The sequence below is a fragment of the Ambystoma mexicanum genome, chromosome 11, assembly GCF_040938575.1.
Source record: "Ambystoma mexicanum isolate Mex_15411 chromosome 11, UKY_AmexF1_1, whole genome shotgun sequence".
Lineage (NCBI taxonomy): Eukaryota > Metazoa > Chordata > Amphibia > Caudata > Ambystomatidae > Ambystoma > Ambystoma mexicanum.
This window is the reverse complement of record NC_090934.1, coordinates 616,726,955-616,747,084: the sequence shown is the minus strand read 5'-3', so window position 1 is coordinate 616,747,084 and position 20,130 is coordinate 616,726,955. Positions and strand designations below refer to the sequence as shown.

Sequence of the window (20,130 nt, the reverse complement as noted above, 5' to 3'; positions counted from 1 at the left end):
AACCTGATCTTGGAGCAGTACTTCCAGTGTTTTGTAAATTTCACACAGTCCATTTGAAAGCGTCACTGCCTGCGGCAGAGTTTTCCCAATATTAATACTGTCTACAATGTTTTGTGGATAGCAACTATCTTTTGCCTTTATGGCTCAACATTTTTTTTTCAGGTCATTTAATCACAGAGTTTGAATACTTCTGTTACAAGTTTTGGTTGAACTACAAAATGTCCAGGATATGGTTATGCAGCATTTACAGAGCACACAAAATATATTCATATATTTATGTATGCATGTATGTGTGATTCAAATTTTAACAAATGCAGCCTTTGCTACTTTGTGGCACCTGCAAGGTGAGGAGGAGAGGACAACATAAAGAACACATTAAAAATTCATTTACATACCTTGGATTTAGGGCTTTAAGTGTGCCGAGGCTAGCCAGTGCTCAGACCCAACAGTCTCCAAATGTTGCCATTCTGCCCAATCTCTACAGGGCTCTCTGAACTCCCTTTCCCGGACAAATCTCTTCACTCTACTAATGTAAATACAAAGCTGAGTGACAATGCTGCTATTTGCCAATGTATGTCAATATCAGTCATGTTTGTAATTATAATTACATTTACAATATCAGTTAAATACATTTAGAATCAGGTTGTTTTCAAACAGGTTTGATTATTGCAACACATTATATTAACATACTGCCATTACAATGATGATTAGTACATAAGAATCACTGATTTCCTTCAAAGGCTTAATGTGATCGCATGGAGCAGTGACCTATTTTGTTTGGAAGTTTCATTGTATATAAGAATATGTTTATTTTTGTCAATACTTTTAAGCAAATGTATGGTAGTCAATGTATATAAAGTAGAAGTCACTCCCTTTCATTGCATGGTTGAAAACTCGATTATGACTGTTAGGTCACTCTCAATTACGTAGACCCCACCGATTTTAAAGGATTTCGGATTTGATGCACATCTTTTTTAGGTCCCACCACCAAACATTTGTATGATATGATGTGGCATTTATAGCGCACCTGTACACAAGTGTTTCTAGGTGCAACAAGACAAGGAGAGGAAACCAAAGGAAGGACAAAATAACAATCTTACTAAGATTTGTGTCATTCAGATCGCACAAATGCAGGGAAGAGGGAAGGGGAGAAGTGCCAGGGGGTGGGGGGAGAGCAGTTAACTCACAAGTGTAGCCAGCGAGTGGCTCATTAGTGCAGAGAGAAGGGACTTTAGGGTTGCAGATACAGACCCTGAAGTGTTGGGAAGACCGGACAGTGTGAGGGCAACTGAACATGTAGAAGCCGGGGCCCGAGTTCAGAGGGTGACCAGGTGACCAGTGCATGGAGCAGTGAGGTGCATCAGCAGGGGAGAGGAAGAGAGAAAGCAGAGTCGAAATGGAAGGTCTTGAGTTGCTCCCTGAACCAGAGGTGGTTCTGCTCAAGTTTGAAAGAGGTAGGCAGGCTGTTCCCGACGGACGCCCCAGCCAAGTAGATAGATCTGTCCCTTACTCTCTGCTTGGAGAAGCGTCTGACCCTCAGAGAGTTGGAGGTGGTTGAGCGGAGAGCACGAGAAGGAAAATGTTTTGGAAGAGAACGTTGGAGGTAGAGCAATCCTATGCCTCAGAAACCCTTTGGAACAATGCAGAGGGTCTTGAACTTGAAGCTTGCAGCCACAGGGAGCCAGTCAAGAGATTTCAGAGCTGGAGAGATATGATCCCTGGGCTTGAGGCCAAGGACAAGTCTCTCAGTCCTGTTCTGGATTAGTTATAGAGGTCAAAGAGGAGAGGCAGGAAGACTTAGAAAGAGGATGATGCAATAGTCCATCCTATAGAGGAAAACAGCTCTGGAGACAGTGAGCTTATGGCAGAAAGTGAGAAAAGGAAGAAAACCTCTGAGGAGGTGCAGGTGATAATTTGACTTCTTAGTGACGTCTGAGATATAAGGAGAGAAGCAGAGGGTAAAGTCGAAGATGACACCTAGGATCTTATCCTCACAGGAAAGAGCATGAAGAGGGCCCAGAGTGGGTGGCCAGAGCGAAAGAGGAAAGGAGGGAGCGGGTGTCCCAATGAAGAGGATCTCAGTTTTACCGGCGTTAAGGCAGAGATCATTGGCGGCACACCATTCTTGAATTGCAGCCAGACATTCTGGTATGAGACGAAGCAGAGGTGCTTGAGGGGAGCCTGAAAGAGAGCTGCTTGTCATCTGCATAACATTGAAAATTAGAGAAGAAAGTAGCAATGCCAGGCAGTGTTTTTTTTAATAAACTTTCTTTATTAAGATTTTCCAAATTTATTTATTTATTTTATTATTGTGTTACACAGTACTAAGGTACTTTTAACACATATACATACAATCCACAAATACACAATCCAACAATCCAACATACAAATATCCAACGTTTATAAAATTACTGCAACTTTCCTTAAAAATTCTAAAACATGTATGGTCAAACTTAATTCATTACAATTAATTATCCTCCACCATAGTTCATTCTCGGAGGAGTAAACCAGCCTACTAGAAAGCAGGACCGCAAATCAGTCAGTTTGGGACAAGTCACACACAAGTGCTTTAAAGTCTCTCAATGTTTGTGTTTCAGTGCCGACATAGTCTCTGTTCTTGCGCAATGTTCGCCCGACGGCCGAGTACTTCTTTTGTTAATAACAAGTTCAACCTGAGCCTTAGCACTTGAGACCTGAAGGATCTCGATGGATGTTTTTTAAGATAAGGTGCTGGTGTATTGAAACTTTTACATGTCCAGAGAAAATGATCCCCAAAGCATTTTACTCCATTATCTCAGATCTCAAGTTAGACCATACATGTCTACACCATCTTAGTTTTGCAACCTTTGGTGTCAACTGCAGTTCCTCCAGTGGAATATTTGCCTGCTGAAGCATTAATTGACAATTCAGAACCCAGTCCCTGAGAACCCTACAGCCGCCCTGAAGTCTTACCAGATTTCATTGTTCGTATATTGACGCCCCTGGTGGGTTCAGTATATTTACCAACAACTGAAATTTGCCCCAGTCTACCAAAGCCTGTATTGGTAACAAACCTAATTCAAACAGAATCCCTGCTAAAGGGACTGACTGCGGAAGTTGGAGCAAACCTTTCCATAATGCCCCCTCTAATAATGACCAATTAATCGGCTGACTCCGAGTTTGAGCTCCGTACATTAATTTTGGGGTTAATTGTTGTTTGTATAATTTTAGGACTGGTAAAAAAGAATATCTACCGAATTTTCCATCGAAAATTGTTAAGATTTTCCAAACAATACAACAATCAAAACAACCACCAAAACTGCCAACCCCCCACTCCCCTCCCGGTACTGACGTATAGGTGCAGAGTCCCCTCTTAACAAAGCCCTCCCCGAAGGAACATAGAACACAATGCGTGGGAGAAATCCATTGTCCACAATTGACCCACTCTAAGGCACCTAGCCCGGTGCAGTCTCTGTCCAGTCTCCTCTGCAACTGCAGGCCCGCAACCTGCACCCGCTTACCCCGGGTCATGCATGATGCAATCACCAGCAATTAATGACCGGATACCTCCCTACAAGGCTGGCTGACCAGATCGTCCCGTGGTAATACAGGATCTGAGCCCCGATCAGAGGATTGTTGAAGAAGATATATCGTACAGGCATCACAGGGGGAAGAGGTTAGACCCCTGGGCAACACAACAAGTAGAGAAAGGGATCAAAGAGAGGAAATTCCCCAGTTGGACCTGCAAGGGTCAGTCGGTGAGAAAGGAGGTCAGCCAGGCCAGAGCCTGATCAGTAATACCATGGCTGTCATGGAGGCTATTGCGCAGGATGGCATGGTTGACCATGTCAAAAGCAGAGGATAGATCGAGGAAAATGAGGACAGAAGGGAGATTAGAGTCAAGATTGGAGAGCAAGTCTTCATGGGTGTTAGGAGATCAATTGCTGTGCTTCTGGCAGCTTGGTAGCCAGACTGGTGGTCAAGGGGGCAACCAACAGATTCAGTATGTAGATTAAGCTGGGAGATGGACAGCTTTTCCAAGAGTTTGCCCAGAAAAGGAATGATGGAGGTGAGGTGATGGTTAGCCAGAGAGGAAGGATCTGCCGAGGGCTTTCTTAGAAGAGGGTGCACAAGGGAGTGCTGCTTAAGGGGGAGGGGGGAAGTTCCAGTGGCAAATGAATGATTGCAGATATTATTATTATTATTTTTTTTTAAACTTCTGTTTAGCTATCTCAACAAAACAGTTAATAAAGCTAGACATTTGTTACACACAAGTCAAAAGACAAGGACAAAAACAGAAGACTCTGATCCTTAAATTTCAGAGAAATATCAGAATTAACCATAAAATCAAATAATGCAGAAAAATCTCAAAAGAAGAAAAGCCACTAAGCTCGCTGGCCCTGTCTTTAACTATTTTTTGGCAACTTTCATCGATAGCGAGTCCATAAATTTAACCACAGCTCAGGTTAGTTTTATGTCATGACCTGCAATCACATGCCCCACCAGTTTTCCATATCATTATCAAGGGGTGCAAAGGACCCAAGATGACAGGTATGTTGGATACTCGTGCCAGGACAAACTATTACAAGGTGTTTTAATGACTCATGTCACTCAAACAATAACGACATAGATTGTCTGTTATATCTTTGTTCTTTCGTTGCCACATCATTTCTTTAGTGTTCAACGCTTTTAGGCGAAATCTCAAAAATTGCTTGTGGTAGTAGCGTGATGGACACTTTGTCAAATAACTCCATTGTTTATTTCATTTGTGGGCTCCTGTTTCAGCCTTCAGCATTGATTGCATTTTGACGCGTTGTTCTAAGTTGCTGATCCAGGACCAAGATTCAAATTTCTTTTTAACCCATTGAGGGTAGTTAATCGGGTCTGATTGTTTTAGATCGGCCTTTGACAAATGACCCACCAAAGTACTTTTTCCACTCATCTAACAAACTAGTGCTTCTTTCTTCAGGATTTGTCACGGGAATTTGGTATGCTGGAATTAAAGGAGTTACACACATTTTTCACAGTGCACTTAGTGATTTACAGATTACACATGACTATAAAGAATTCAATGATAGTTTGTAGCGTAAGATTGTCATTGAAACATAAGATGGCAAGCTGAATGCACGCCACCAAAATTTTGCTTCGAGCCTGTGCCAGTATTGGAAGTCCAGATTCCAGCCAGCTTCAGCACCAAAGGTTATGGCGGGAACTACCTTTTGCAAGTAGAATATATTCACCGGTGATAAAGTGAATTTCGCGTACTCTTTATTAATCTTGGCACCTTGAATTCCAAACTATGTCTTTCAATCCACTAAAACTTGCCTCCAAAGATGCTCGTTTAGTGAAAGATTTATCTTTCCGGCTACCTAACGACCCGATAGTCATTATTTTTGTTTTTTCTGTGTTTAGTTCAAGATCGTTATGATTCAAATACTTGTTTAATTTGTTTAATAGCCGTTGTAATCCAATCTGCGTGTTGTCTATTAAAACAAGGTCATCTGCATATGTTATGCATTTGATTGGGGTATTATTGAGTTTAGCAGAAAAACAGTGAGCCTGGTCCAAATACTTGGGCAGATCTCAGATAAAGAGCTTAAACAATTCAGCCGTCAAGGGGCACCCTTGTTTGACGCCTCGGTTGTCGGAATTTTGTTGGATAAATCATCATGGTTTTTTAATCGAACCCAAATCGATGTACCAGTATGGAGAGCTTTCACCGGTTCTAGGATGGATAAGGGACACTTCCAGTTCAGCAATTTCTGCCAAAGCAATCCACAATTTACTTTATCAAAAGCTTGGCGCATGTCTATAAAAGCCAAATACAGATTTTTCTTCGCCTTCAAGGTTTCAACTTTAATATATTCAAAATTAACAGGTTTACTTCAACTCTCACTCCTGTTGTAAAAACGGTTTGGCGAATATCAAGAATCTTGGCTTGACATGCCCAAAGTGCCAGTTTCTGTCGCAGAAATGAGCCAAAGATCTTTCCAATGATGTCAAGTCAGGCAATCGGGCGATAGTTGGTAGGTTCAGCCAGATTTCCTTTCTTGTAGATTGGAACTACTATTGCATCATGCCACGATTCGGTATCTGTCTTGTCATACAGAGCATTGTAAACAAGGCTTCGATGAAATTTGCCAATTGCAAGGCATATTCTTTCAGCATCACATTGGTGATCATGTCAGGGCCAGCAGCATGTGAGTTCTTCAACTTCCTAATTGCAGTATCGATGTCTGAACATGCGATTTGAACATCCCATATCCCAAGTGTACCACATGGTTCTAATGGGGGTTGCAACTCCGATATATTTGAGTGAAGCGCATCTGATGGCTCAATTAGACAAGGACTTCCTGTTGGTAAAGAAGACGCTGATAGCATCTCACAAACAAATGCCACTCAACAAGAAACGTTCAGCATTGTTCTAAAAAAAAAAACATCCGAGAAGCGAGATCGGAGCAGTTCTAAGATGATGGAAGCGTATAAAGAGAGCCGAATGCGGTCTTCAAGCACAGAACCTGTCCTAGGCAATGGACAAAGAGCAAGGCTGGAAGTGAAAAATCTGAAGCACTTACGTTTGGCCTTGCAACAACAAAAATGTGTGGCGTCCAGCACACCATGAAATCATTCAGCAAAGGCCAAAAATCTACAGCTGTCTAAGCCCGTAAATACACAACTGAGAGATCAAGTTTTATTGACCAATGATCAGTACTCAGATACTGTAACTAGCTCGCACTCTGGACTAGATGGTTCAGCTGGTTTGAATTCTAAATCAAGTCTCTCTGCTGCTGCATCGACTCAACTTTACAATAACGTTCTAGCAGCGTCTTCGATGGCAATGATTCCTTTCACAAAGCTTTATGAATCTCTGCATAAGGCACTTAAGGATCAGACAGCTATAATTTTATCTTTAACGGAAAAAAATTGAAAAGATAGAAATCTTTAACAACTTTCTTCAAAATCAGATCTCCAGAGAAGCAGATTTAACAACACGCTGGCAACAACGCTTGAGTGATCTAGCCGAGCGACATCATTTCCAGAATCCTTACCGTGCCCAGAATGCGGTAATAGCACAAAGGCAACCTCCTACCTCGTAATGAGGCCCAAAAGTTTCTAGCACTTTAAGTGGTCCGCTACAGTTCCTAACATTTGCCTTGGTAGTTGAATTGTTAGTGCAGTTTGTGGAGTCGGTGCAAGACTTAACAATAGAATTCAAACATATCGACCCTTCGTGATTGGCAAATGTTATTGTTATTTCATGCAAGCTGTCAATTGCATTTATAATGATAGATTTCATGTTGAGGACTTCCATTAGCTCCACGTCTGTTATGTCGAACGGGGAGAAGAAGACGTCCAAATCTTCAGGGCTTGTTACAGGCAAACACATTTGATCAGGCATTTTATCAGAAACATGCGAAGTTGAAAGCTGCAGATCGTTTTGAGGGATTGGGGCCAAACCATTTAGCGATAGCAGACCACTAATGTTCGAGGCCGGGGTCGCCTCTTTAGGCATTTCAAAGACGTTGCCTTCATTCCGTGATTTAGGATCTGAACCTTGGGCGTTAGCAATCAATGTTTGAGCTCACTCATAGTGTTCACTGTGGCAATCACAGGTTCTTGAACTGTTTGTATGATTTTATCAGACCCAGTAGCAAAATCAGACATCACATCTGTCCACACGCTTACCTTACTAGGTTTGGTGTTCATAACAGCTTTAATAGCAGTCCATGGATTTACCATCCATCGATGTTGTAGTCTTTCTTCTAGTGAGTGGGCCCGTATTTGCAGTCATCGCATGAGAGTCTAGACGTCAGACGCCCTCGGCCCGTAGCGGACTGTAGCAGACTGACTCTGCTCCACGACTCCGTGCCGCGCTCCACGCAAAATTTTCAGTTTAGATAACCACTCCTCCTTGGTTAAAGGCACAGTAGCACTGGCAGGCAAACAGGCAAAAACAGTAGGGAAAAACAGAAAAGCCTGCGTCGCTGCAGCTCCTCTGGAGCAAAGTGAAAGTGACTGTAGCAGACTGACTCTGCTCCACGACTCCGATTGCAGAAATTGGCCAAGGCTGGAGCAAGGGTGTCAGTGGGGTCCTTGATAGTTCTGAATGAGCAGAGGAGAACCTGCTTTTATGAGACTTTCATAGTTAGGACTTGTCTAGAAACATTCTCAGGGTTGAACAGGGGAAAGGAGAAGAAAGAAGGAGCAGAGACGGCCTCAGACGGGCCAGGAGTGGTAGAGGAGGAGGAAAAGGAGGTAGAAGAAGAGAGGGTGGACAGGATGCCCTGAGTTTTAGTGGTGAAATGAGGGACCAAGGCCATGTAGAGGGCCTGGCATGGAACAGGAGAGGTATAAACTGCAGCAGGATTGGCCAGCTCCTTGCAGATTTTGAAAAGTTTGGCCGAGTTGTTAGATGCCGCAGAGATGAATGCTTGGATTTAGGCTCACAGGACAGGGAGTCTGTACTACCTTTTGAGCAGGGGGCAGGCCACTTTGTCATGGGGTGCACCTGATGCCCTCCACATCCTCTCTGATGCCCTAAACTTGTGTTTAAGGGCAGCAAGGTGGGAATCATACCAAGTGTTGGGGTTTCAAGCAGATTCTCATGACAGGGGCAAGGACAACTAGAGTGTTAGAGATAGAGAGATGAAGGTTAGAGAGGGCTGTGTCACGGTATGAGTCAGTCAAAGGTGCATGAGGAGGAGAGAAAGTAGCGGTGAAGGCCTCAAATGACATACACTTCATGGGACGGATGACCAAGGAGGTAGGTGGCAGTGCTGAGGGGAAGAGAGAAAGAGGTGAGAAGAAAGGAGAAAGTGATCACTTCAAGAGAGATGAGTGGTGAAATGGTTAGAGAAGGGGAGGTATGAGGAGATCAGAACATTCAGGGTGTGCCCTGCAGAGTGATTTGGGCCAGAGGGAAGAATAAAGAGAGAGAGAGAATCGCAGATGTTGCAAAAGAGACCTGAAGGAGGGCTGGTCGCATCCAGGTTGATGTTCAAGTCTCTGAGGGGTAGAAGTTGAGAGGTAGAGGCAAGGAGCAAGGAGGAGAGGTCAGCCCACTCAAAGAGGAAGAGGCCGACCTGGCCAGGCCACCCATAGACAGGGGCCACAGTGAGAGAGTGGCCAAGAGAGATAGAGAGCCGTTAGACCAGGCATTCAAGGCTACACCCCCACTGGGATGGTTGGTTCTGGGTTCAGAGAAGATCTTGGTGCTAGAGAGTATCATAGCGCTAGAGCCCCTTCTTGATATCTTATCCCACTTAAAGCACTGCATGGATTCAATTCGGATTTGCAGGGGAACAGGAACGAGGAAATTGTAGCAGGTAAAAGGTAAGGGCAACAAGGGCCATGTGTGAGGGGAAATGGCACACAATACGGGCCAATGCAATACCATAGAGATGGGAGCATGATGAAGTGCAAAATGGGCCAGCAGAATCATCAGTGGTTATGAATAATGCCAGAAGCGCTAGCACGACTTCTGTAATGGAGAGGAACTGTTAGAAGTTATCCAGGCAGGTAGTAAGGTGGACAAGCAGAGGATGAAGAAAGGGTAGTAGGATAGGAGTCATCTGCAATTAGGTTTGGTGGGATGAGTCTTAAGTCACTTCATAAAGGGCAATTAGAGCTCTATCATCCTTAACGCAACTGGTACAGAATTCCATAGTGTAACGCCAGCAGTATACAGAGATGAAAGTAGCTTGGGATATTTTTCATATAAAGCTTCCCACTTACGTTATCAAATACTTGGTTTGTTTACCTGCTCACTATCTTTGGTTAAGCTTTCACTGATCTTTATGGTCTTTTATCGTGTACCAGATAATCAATCCTATCGTCATACAGTTGCATTTTCAGAGGAGAAGGAATATCCATCTGTTTTTTAAGGTCTTGCAGGTAAAACATATAATGTACTGTTGCGTCCTTTTAGTTAAATGTTGCTATACTTCATACGTGGGTTCCTCTCTCACTTTGGAATAAAGCAATACATTCTAATGTAAAGAAATAGTTGTTTAAACATGAAAAGTGACACATTCAATTCAATAGTCTCTCTTACTATTATGTGTTCATTCAGGTGTATACTACATCCCTGAAATGCAGAGTTTATTTGACAAAGTTGCCTTCTGCAAATTTACTGGCATAGATGCTCCCTGATGCAGTAAAAACACTGACTGAGCTTGTATGTGTGTGACCACTAGCTTTTAACAAAGGCTTGAACAAGTAATTTCCCTAGCAGTGATAAGGTGTACAAAGCAGTATAGAATAGGCACAGTTGTCTCCCTGTTGCAGACCAGAGAAACACAGTGCAATTTTAGATATGGGTGAACCTCATGCAAAACAACTGTCACTGGTTCATGATTGGTTCAGGTCTTCTCTAGTAAATAGGCTCTTCATATTTGGGATATTTACCTATACCAGATATTCTTCCATGCCGACTGCTGGTTTCAATGTTCAATATTCCGATGGAGAACTATAAAAGCCAAGAGTTGATCATTATTCCTCTTACTGCATCTCCCAACATCAGGCATCTACCTCTGTCCATAATTGCTTGTAATTTCCTAGTGTATCAGATGAGGTTAGAAAAGCCAGGTATAGTTTCATCGATTCCTCAGTCACAGGTCTTACACTGGGTGTTACCATTTCAGACTCGGCCCAAGCAGTTCCCACATCATCCTCACTGGGAAGGGTTTTTCAAGATGGCCTTATTTATTTCAAAACAAAAACATTTGATCCATTGCCACCTTTGTAGATATTGGTGGCCTTTTGTGACCGGGTCAGATTAATGACATTGTCAAGGGAGGACAGGAACCCCAACCAGCTTGGGGCAGGGTGCCTACTAGGTTTTTTAGTGGAGCCAGTCCAGCACGAGGGGGGAGTTGGTAGGGTCCCAGAATCTGTCCTCCTGCATGTGCATTATTGAATGAATATTGTGCCGCTGTCAAACTCTCAATAACTTGCCTATTTGATGCTGGCCCAAGTTCTTCTTGTCTCATTTTAGAGCTACCAGTACCAACATGCCTACACACCACCACAAACTGCAGAGAATTGAAGAAAGAAAACAGTAGTCTAAAGAAAGTCTCAGAAACTCCTGTGAACAGGCAGCTGCAGGCTGTGCAGAGTGAACAATACCCACTTTGGCGCAGGGCCATCTTAAGCACATTTGGGGCCCGGGGCACAGTCAACCTTGGGGCCCCCTTTCACCAAAGCAAAGGGATTAAGGGAGCCAGAATATATGGTTGCTCCCCTGCATGGTGTGATCAGAACCCATAGCTTGATATGATGTCTTGCATTGATCAAAATAGGCATGGGGAACTCACTTTCGGTCCCCTTACCTTCTTCATTCGTTCTGTAATCAGAATGATAAACCAGTAACATTTCTATTGCAGCATTAGCAGTCCATGAAGAGGGTACTTGTTTTCTAGCATACTTTCAAGAAACTTTTAAATACTATCTGTAGTATAAATGCAGGAAACAGTATAAAAAAGGTGCACATGGTCCAGCAATGTTAGCTAGCTCAGATTAGCTTCCAATCAGAATGCAAAAGTATTCAAGCATGGATACAGGAGAACAAATGGAAGCAAGGAGAAAGATACGCATACCATAGAATAGATATAGGGTGAAGATTAGAAGAGGGACATGTTATTCAAGTAGTGTTGCCATTAGAGAACAAAGAAACAAGTGTCTGAGGTGTACAACACATCAGTGCTCACTATTTTTGTAAATAAAGCAACACTACAGCCAGTGAACCATGAGGGAGGATTTGTTAAATAACCAATTTTGATAATTCGCAATTAAATGAGATGTCTGAGATCACACCTTGGGTAAGAGTTGAAACTCGTATTCATGGACACTCTGCAATGTCTGAATTGTACCACATTGTATTCCAGTTTTTAACATGATCTAGACATGAATAGGAAAGTATACAAATCACATAAACGAGCATTAACAATTTTAAAAAGAGAACATTAAGGAAGCATTGCATGTGAAATGGGGATGATTATAGCTTCATTGTCTCCACCACCATGTGAAGTATGTACGTATCAGCATACTAACTTTTGTGATCTTAAAAGATTTCATTTCAGTTTCTGTTTGGTGTTTTAAAGGCTTAAATACACCCAAAACACAGACTTGTGAAATTGCTATTTAACAATGTGCAGAAAAATCTTTGAATTCTACAAACAGCAAATTGTGTCTTTAATAATTTTTAAATATGCTTGTCAGAGGCTAGCAATGTCTGGTCTGCTCCCCTCTTTCTAGAATCCCGACCAGTAAAATTGCCTACATACAAAGAAAGATCAGACAATGGTCTAAAAAGTACCACCAACATGTGAGAAGGCAATCCTTTTCACAGAAGAAAGCACAATACTGTCAGTGTTATGAGATGCTGTTGTCAGGATCACTTTACAGTTAAAGACAGGATAAAAGCTTGAAAGCTTTGGTTTCACAGACTTGAATTTACATGGTGTCTAGTCATTTTTGCGAATACAAAAGTTTCGAAAGGCAAACTTTTGAATCTTTTTTTTCGAAATGCCATTCTTTCGAATGACAATTTCTTTGAAATTAATTTGAAAGTTTGCCTTTCGAAACTTGGGTTAGGGTTGGGGCTTGGGTTAGGGTTGGGGGTGGGAGGGTGGCGTGGGGGTTTGGGGGCCTGGGTGGACCCCCAATATACAATAAAACCTTGAAACATTACATGGAGCTGTCCAGCGCTGAAAGTACAGCACTAGACAGCTCCATGTAACATTTCAAAGTTAAAAAAAAAGCATTTAAATGCCAATATGCACAAAAACTTTGAAACGTTACATGGAGCTATTCAGTGCTGAAATTACAGCACTGGACAGCTCCATCTAATGTTTCAACGTTACCAAAAAAAAAAAAAGCATTGAAATGCTACTTTTAACATGTAAAAGTGCATTTCAATTAAAACCAATACATGACTATTGTCGACGGATTGGTTTAGAAAGAAATGCACTTTGCATGTTAAACATAGCATGTCACAGCTTTTGTTTTCGAAACTTTTGTTTCAAAACTTTTGTTTTTCGAATCTTTTGATTCGAAACTATGACTATGAACCAATTTAGATACCTAATCAATTCTCCTGATTATCACTGTGTGCTCATCATTGGAGCTGGCAGTATAGGTTTTACAAGTCACAGACCGAATAAACCAATTTCTAGCTCTTCACCATACTGACGCTATATTTGTTTCTTAAGCAAATGGTGTCTGGGGCAGGTACGTTGGTGATAATAGCAACTTTTGTGCTACAAAACAAAGTACATATACAGTAAGGCTTATCAACTTCAGACATAGGGAAGTCCGAGTTAGCCTTGCTGGAATTTGGTATTGTAATCTTTCATATGAAAACAGACCTCTGAGATGAGAGCTTAACAGACTGATCTTTGTTCTGCATCATCCTTTCCCTCAAATTTATCAAAAAGCATTTACACTTGTGCTATTGCATATTATCAATATAATCCCCACAGAAAGGTGAGAATGCTAGAAGAGTTGTACCGTAGAGAACAAACAATCTATGTATGTTACAGTGAACACATAAAGTATTACATGATGTTTTGATCAGAGCAGAATGTACTTGTCAACAACAGACAGGAAATAGGTTTAGACCCACTTCAGCAGGTCATAACATATCCTGACATTTAAGTTTAGTAATCAATGGGAACTGACTTATTTTCATCAAAAAGAATTCTATGGCCCCCTGCAAGGCGAGGCCTGGGGCAAGGGCCCCCTTTTCCCTCACACAACGACATCTGTGCCATGGTGTATGAAGACAGCAGAGTCAAGCTAACACTGAATTATCCAGATCCCAAAACCTGACTCGAATGCTGTGTGAGAAAAGGACACACGGCCTAAAGGGGCTCATACTGACTTGCAGTGTAAAAACCCATCCCAAGAAGAGGCATACTTAGGCCTGTAAGGTCAGGTGAGACAGCAGACCAGTGGGGTGGAGGGGGAAGAGCAGAAACAGGAAGGAAGAAGTATAACATATTGCTAAAGAAAAAGACAGAGTGAAGCTTGTTCGTGAGATAGGAGGAGTAGAGGTTGTCCAATAGACCTAAGTGTGTTTATTAAGGAGTTTGTTGTGGAGAATGATTGTGATAGGTGAGGTGTTGGTAACAAGAGAGTGAGGTTGTGAGTGAGTGAGCAAGTGAGTGAGTGAGTGAATGGTTGTTGGTTTGTGTGAGAGGGACTGGGTGTTATAATGAGCGGCATGAGTGAAAGGGAGAGATGGAATTGAGGGGACAGGAGAAAGGAGAGGAAAGAGGATAGACTTGCACCGAGAAGAGACAAGAGAAGAGAAAGGAAAAAAGAGAAAGGAGAGGGCTCCAAATTACTCTGTTGATTATTTGAGTCCACCATTGTTTCAAGTCCTTAAGCCGTTAATTCACTAAATCATTATTACAATATCATTTGTATTCTTCATACTTTCAGTCTCCTGACATCTTTTTCCATTGTATTTAGGGTACTTTTCAGGTCATCCATGTCTGGCTGTTTAATTTTTTCAGATTTGCAATCTTAGTCCCACAATTCAGGATTGGAGCGTAGAGGTGTGCAACGGATATCCATCTGTGATGGGTTTGAACATTCAGAACTCAAGTAAATGGATTGTGCCATGAAAATCCGATTGGCTAAAGAGTGCCTCTTTCAGACAGGGCTCCCAGCTTTAACAAAGGTGGTGTTGAGGGTGTGGGAGTATTGCTACCCAGATTGGCTGACAGCCATTGGATGTATGGTTTAAACTACCAGCATCTGTGCATAAGACAATGCATGTATAAATGCTACTGAGCATCAGTTCCTTATGTAGGTTATGTTGATTTATTTTGATGTAATTTCTGTCCAGCACTGTCTTGGAGCGCCTTACATCGTTCAAAAGTTTAAACATGTGTTGAAGTGAAACTGAAGTTACAAAATATTTTCAGCATAGAATAGGAAGATTAGAATAGACACGTGTCTACAGGAGAGGTGGAGGGGCAGGGTTATGTGTGTGGAAACAGGTATGCATTGAGGCTCCTTCTGAAAGTCGTGATGGAGGGTGCACGGTGGATGTGAAGAGGTAGGGTGTTGCAGGCTTTGGGTGCCCACTGGGTAAATACTTATTTTGTGTGCATGTTAGTTTGCAGAGTGTAACCTGTAGGAAATGCTGACTTGCTTGTTTTGTGTTTTTTTTCTGGGTGATAGGTTTGAATTTCCTGTGAAGGTAAGATAGGGTTTTGTGGAGGATGGCTTTGAAAAGAATGCAGAATTCTTTCAAGACAATTCTCTGGTGTACACAGAGTCTAGGGAGCTGGGCAAGAGCTCAGGTGATGTGTGAATGTTTGGGTAGGTGGAGGATAAGTCTGGCCTCTGCGTTTTGTATGTTTTGCAGGAGGGCAAGGGTGTTGGGGTATACAGTGAGGAGAGTCTTGCAATAGTCCAGCTTGGAGAGAACTGGGAAGAAGGATGTGTCTGTTCTTTCATAGGAGGTGTAGTTGTTGGCTGCATGTATTGGTGACCACAACTATGTGTGCAGGAAAGGTGCAAGTCAATGGTGAAGCCAAGTGATTTGACAGTTGTGGAGAGGGGTAGGTGTGGGTTGTTCATGGAGAGCTCTATGATCCAGGGAGTGTGTAGGTGGGCAGATGAGTAATTATTCTAATTTGTAAGGATTGAGCTTGAGGAATTGGGTGGTCATCCTGGTTATGATAGTGGGAGGGTGACCATGACTGATTCCTTCTTTTGTGTTTGCAGTGTTCTGCTGTGAATATTATTTCAAAGTTTATTTGCATGTCATCTTCATGTTGCCGGACAAAGAAAAAGATGCTGTGTTTGCTAGTTTACATATTAAAGGCATAGATGACCCTAAGGGAAACCCTTCAGATTATACAGATGTCTATTGGCACATCTCACCTTCTTAATCAAGTATTATAGTATGGTGTGTATCTACAGTCTGCTAAAGCTAAAACATTTTTTTTTTGCAGCAATGCAGCTACACTACAAATTTGGAGGGACGGTGTTGACTGCATCATGAAGGAGGACTCCAAAGATTGTAAGGAAAGTTATTTTAAATTTCACTCAGGCTTTTTTGGAATAAAAACAGAAATTAATTTGATGGCAAGCAAACAGGCCACAATTAACTGCTAACTGCTGGAATCTGTTGTTACAACTATACGTTTCCTCTTAAACTAAGGACAGTGCCGATGAATAGATGAACCTATATGCAATTAAAAAACTAATATTGAGATTTAATCAGCTAAAATCGAATTTACTGACAAACATTATACTCTCAATCTGGCCTCCTACTTTTGACTAAAGTTGAAAGAGACATTTGCTGAAGACTTCAGCCATTGGAGCTATTGCCACAACACATGGGATCAGCTACAAAGGGCCCACTTGCTGTGCTCTAAGTGGGGATTATGATGCCTATCCCAGTTGGAGAGGATATCTCCATCAGAGGATGCAGCTGGAGCAGGCACTTCAAAGGAAAATGCATAGAAAAGGAGAAATTCTTGATAGAGGATAATTTGAGTGGATACATTTTGATCTGAGGCAGACGGGGTGCAGAGATATCCAGGTTAGCCAAAAGAACAGGAACCTACAAAAAGACAACTTTGTCCATATTCTGACACTCCAGAATGGAAATCTATTACATAGACTCAGACTGGCATTTTCCGTAGATTTGAAAGGGGACTAATCCCCTGTTGACTACGTATGGAGAGAAACTCCCACCTTGGCGCATAATATCTTTAGATTAATTTTGGATTAGAAGGAGGATCAAGATTTAAATTTGGTTGGAGCTAAAGCTGCTCAATGTCCCTACATGGGTATGAGAGCATGATCTCCTGATGTACTGATGGCACTGCTTCTGAGGGACAAGAGAGGTGACACCTGGAAAAAATCTGTCATGTAAATAAAGGCAGTTGGTACCCATGAGGCACTGCCCAGGACTGTTACCCAGTGATTTTGCATTACTTTCTTGGACTGGGAAATGGAGGGCAAAGGATCCATTTCAACAAGCAGCACCTGTTGAAAGGACCCAGAGCATACTGCAAGCCAAAGGGTTTTTTGACAATGCTTTTTGCAAAATCTAGCATCTCTTGATTCTAGCCCCTTCGGGTAGATCGAACTAAAGTCAAACTACCATCTAGCCACTGCTGATATGTTATTTTTTATCTAGTGCCAACTTCGCCCATGCGGCTCAGAGAGCTATAATATAAAAAATGTAATGATTTATAAATTGGCTCTTTTTAAAATGTCAACATTTTTTAAAAAAACGTATCTTCAGCATGCAACATATCACAAATTCAAATCTTGGTCTTATTATACGTTTATCAATGCATAACACCAGTTTAACAATGCAACCAATCAGAGGAAAAGGATCTGAATGATACATACACAGGCCCCTCATGAAACAGCTCCTCTTCCCCACCCCTACATGCTTGAACCCCATCCCAATACTCAGGCCCCACTGCTTCCCCTTGAACAGTCAGGACCTCCTTTCCCGCACTCCCTACTAGGCTGTCCGGTAGTCTAAGGCAGTCATAAATCCGACCATGCTTTGCTTGTCCCAGACCTCATGCCCCACTGTGTGCCATGGTACTCAGCCCCCTAGGGGGGCCCACAATGAAGCCACATCCCTCTCAGCCCACACCCACTTACACATTGCGCTACACCTATCTCCCATTTTAGGCCCAGTCATCGCTGTTCCAGGCCATGGCGATCACCCATTTTGCAAGTAAAAGCCCCAGCACAACACTGAAAATAGCCTTGTCCTATCTTCCTTTCCTGAGGGGCCCCATTCCCAGCAGGTAATGCTGCACCAAGACTTGTAGCCTCATCTCCACCATCTCAAACATCTCTACACAGACTCCTTCCCAGAACCTGTTCACCCTATCACATCTCCGCCACACGTTAAGATCGTTTCCTGTCACCCTTTTACACCTCCAACAGGTTGGATCTGCACCAGGAGCCTATTTGGCCACCCTCACCGGAGTCACATAGGCGCACCTTACAATCTTAGATTTTATCAATTGAAATTGCACATTCCTAGACACTTGTTTTGCATACATGAGACCCCTGACCTATTCTCCATCTGAAATTTCTTCCCATGTATCCATTTTCCACTTAATTCTCAGGCTCCCTACCTTTACATCAATTTCAGCCCTGTCCTCTGCATAAAATTTGGAAACATTCCTGCCACCCTCTGTCAACTGCACTAGCATTACATTCACCCCGTAGTTATGGGTCCTGTTGTGGGAGAGTAAAACATGGCCCCTTTAGGAAAGGCAGCCGAGAAGCACAGGAAGAGACTAGTGGGGGAGGAAAGGGAAGGAGGAGGGGTGAGTGAAAAGAAAGGCAGTATATATGAAGGACGAATAAAGGTTAAGACGTGTGCACCTGGCTCCAGTGTGATTATTCCGGGGACGTTATATGCGTCCATAACAACTGGCGACGAGCCTTCGGCCCGCGCCTGCCATCCCATAGAGGAGGGGATGCGGTCTATGCAGTGAAGTCGACCTGTCTGAGTGCACCACCCGCACCCAAGAGACGGAGGAGGCTGACACTAGCAGGTGTTATGTTCCGGCCCCGCACGGAGGCAGAACGTGGTAGGCCTCGGAGGTAGGCCTCGGTGACGCAGCCCCAGCCAGAGCGAAAGAAAGACACGACACACGCTGTTGGAGTCTGTGCCCGGAACTGCCTCCCTTGCGCAGGGGCGGGGCTTTTATTAAGACGCCCTACGTCACCGCGTAGCGGGGCGGAGGGTGGATATAACATTCCTCCTTTATTATAAACAAAACACAACAACGGAACACACCCACACGAGTAGGCTTCTACTCATGAGTATAACAAAATACAAACGCAAATTCCTTTTTACAAATTTCAAAGTCCACACTACTGCACATAGTCCTTGAGCCGAGATGGCGGCTGAGTGGCAGCTCTCAGGCCATTTCTTCCACCCCGTGAGGTGGTTTCTACAGTCTCACCAGATCTCTCACCTTCCGCCTCCGGCTCAGCCAAGTCCTGTTTGCTCCCCTGCTCCCATGTTCTGTCACCTGCATTTTCTTCGCCTTGGTGATCCTCAGGTTCATCCTCGATCCGTGGCGACTCCTCATCTTCTTGGGGACAGTCCCCATCAGTCCAGAGGTTGCGTGGCACCACCTTGAACCATGATGTGTTGCGCGTCACCTGACGATGCCCCCTTTGTGCAGTTATCATGGTACCTCGTGTCTCACGGACAGTCCATTTTGGACTTCGTCGGGTTCCGTAACATGTCCACCTGGTCGCCCACCTGGTGGTCAGATGGTCGCGACCTCCTCTTGGCACTCATGTTGGCATTGGCGTTCCTTCGTCTTCTATCAGTGCGCCTCTCGTCCAGCTCGTCTGGTCCTCTGCTGGGGTGATGTGGGATGGACGATCTGATGACGGTGCCGAACATGAGATCCGCTGGGGGAACGCCTGTTGTGCAGTGCGGGGTGACCCTGTAGTTCCTCAGGAAACGATAGAGGTCAACCTTCCGCGGGCTGGCATTTGCCTTCGACAGCCTCAACACTTTGTTAATTGTTCTCATGAATCGTTCCACATCGCCGTTAGCCTGGGGCCACCTGGGCATGATGTGGTGATACCGGATGTTCAGATCTTGCAAGTACTGTTTGAACTCCACCCCTTGGAAGGGTGCTTCATTGTCACTTTTGATCGTGGTTGGGAGTCCATGTGTCGCAAACATCTTCTCAATGGCTGGGATGACCACTTCCGCTGCCGTGGAATCGACCACCTCGACTTCGGGGTATCGGGAGTGGTCATCGATTGCCACCAGGAGGTACAGGCCCTCTCGTAGTTTGCAAAAGTCAATGCTTATTGCGTCCCACCTGCCAGAGCCTTGTTCCGCCGATAGGATAGGTTCCGGATCTGGTGGGGCTCTGGTTATGAGGCACGGCAGGCAGGTGTTGACAAGTTTTTCCACTTGTTCATCAATTCGTGGGAACCACACTCGGTGTCAAATGCGAGCCTTCGTTTGAGCCATCCCTTGGTGGCCCTCATGGGCGAGTGCCACTATCCGGTCATGCAGGCCTGGCGGAATGACAATGCGATTTCCGCAGAGCAGCAGCCCCTGGTCTGTTATCGACAAGTCTTGGCGGACGGTGAATGTTCCTGTGAGGAACG

The 20,130-nt window shown here is 43.6% G+C and overlaps 1 long non-coding RNA gene across 2 annotated transcripts in view; it reads right to left on the bottom strand.

Annotated features, from left to right (window-relative positions):
• Positions 1 to 20,130, bottom strand: part of LOC138503619 (uncharacterized) — a 96,735-nt gene that overhangs the window by 16,204 nt on the left and 60,401 nt on the right. For both annotated transcript variants that reach the window (XR_011279676.1, XR_011279677.1), the window contains one exon: positions 396 to 526. This is a non-coding gene — a long non-coding RNA (uncharacterized lncRNA). The remainder of the gene's footprint in view (positions 1 to 395; positions 527 to 20,130) is intronic.